Consider the following 1,837-nt stretch of genomic DNA (forward strand, 5'->3'; position numbering starts at 1 on the left):
TGAAATAATCATAGATAAGAACACTTCATAGGTTGTATGTTAGATACTTCACAAATTCCAACAGAAGATGAAACTTTCAATCATGGCATTTACAAATGATGGTGTCACTTTCATTGTAGTAAAACAGCTTGTCGTGGGTAACAAGTTTAACTTGATTTTTGTTGTTGTTAGCTCAGCCTTCAATTCTTATTTGAGAGGCTTGTATAATAATTTTATCACGCGTCATAAGAAATACAATTTGTTAGAACAAAGACCTGCTGTTTGAGTATAATTGCATCTTCCTATGCGATTTAACTAGGGCTGTATTGGAGCTAGTTTTCAGAAGTGGCAGCTGTAGCCAGCCAAGTTCAGACTATAAAAGAATTCCTGTGACTAACTGGTACTAATTGTTCACAGAACAGTCAGTGGGAGTGATATTCATGAATACTATGGAAATGAAATATTCCAAGACCAAATGGTTATTGCCTTGCTTTTTACCACCTTACAGGGATAGGATTATATTAGTGGTATAATTTGGCAAAGTGGATTGGGAGTGTGTAGGTTTTTTGTTATTGTTGTGGTAAGGAAATTTAGTGTTGATTTGTTCAATGTCCTCTCCTTACAACTGGGGAAATTGAGGCTTAGGGAGGAGTTGAAGGACTATTTAAGTCACTGACCTTCAAACCTTTTTGATAATGCATCCCTCTCTGATTTTTTTTTTTTACAAGACAAAAATTTTATTCAAAATTGGTTATTGAGCATGTAATAATCCACAGGGCTAAATAGTTTACATGGGATTTCAATAGAAATTTAAAATAGATGTTGAAGTAAACATTACATGTTATCATCATCTGATTCATCTTCTTCCTTCAAAGATTCCTTCGCATATTTCTCTGCTTCTTCCCTTATCTTTTGGTACAATTTCATGTCTGCCTTTTGTTAATTCACCAATCCAGCTGAGCTCTAGTTCAAAAGCTTTATCTTTAACGTCATCATGTACTATGTAAATTATTTTTGCAACATCTTTAACAACATCTCGGCAGGTCATTTCTTTCATCTGAAGCTTTTCAATTTCTGTCTTTGCAGCTTGCCTGGCTTTACCAATAGCACAGCCCCAATAACCATACGAAACGCCTGATGGGTCTATCGTGTAGAGTTGTGCACCATCATTCACACTGTAAGACCCTAACATAAAACTGCAACCAAAAGGTCTAACAGCACTGTAGAGGGTATATGCATGTACATACATGGCCACTCTGTCTGCCAGGTGTTTCAGTGGAATGTTATAACCAAAGTTTGACCTAAAGTTGGAAGCTTCTTCTCTTGCTGTGTCTGCCAAAGAACGAGCATCTGCCAATAAGCCTGCTACGGCCATCCCAACATGCTGATCAACGTTAAAAAGTCGTTTGTTGGAACCTTCTTCATAAAGTTTAGAAAGGACTAATTTCTCTACCCCAAAGACAACACCATCTTTACACCTGATTCCAATAGCTGTACTACTATTTTCCACAGCCTTCATAGCATACTCAACTTGAAAACTCTCCCATCAGGTGAGAATGTAGAGGCTGATAGACCATACCCAGTGCCGATAGAGCTCATCGTGCAAAATCAACCCGGACACAAAGGGCTCGAAGGCCTAAAGCGCCCTCTCTGATTTTTAAGCATACCCAAAATCCCACTGCCATCGAGTTAATTCTGACTCATAGTGACCTTGAATAGGGTTTCTGAACTATAAATCTTTACAGGAGTAGAAAGCTTCATCTTTCTCCTGCAGAGTGGTGGGTGGGTTTGAACTACTTACTGATCTTGTGGTTAGCAGTCCAGTGCTTACTCTACAGCACCACTGGAGCTCCTTAAT

At 38.4% G+C, this 1,837-nt stretch overlaps 1 pseudogene; it reads right to left on the bottom strand.

Annotated features, from left to right (window-relative positions):
• Nucleotides 1-813: 813 nt before the first annotated feature.
• LOC102816409 lies at nt 814-1,578 on the bottom strand (annotated as a pseudogene).
• Nucleotides 1,579-1,837: the final 259 nt, after the last annotated feature.

This window comes from Chrysochloris asiatica, unplaced genomic scaffold (genome assembly GCF_000296735.1).
Source record: "Chrysochloris asiatica unplaced genomic scaffold, ChrAsi1.0 scaffold00014, whole genome shotgun sequence".
In the NCBI taxonomy this organism is placed as follows: domain Eukaryota; kingdom Metazoa; phylum Chordata; class Mammalia; order Afrosoricida; family Chrysochloridae; genus Chrysochloris; species Chrysochloris asiatica.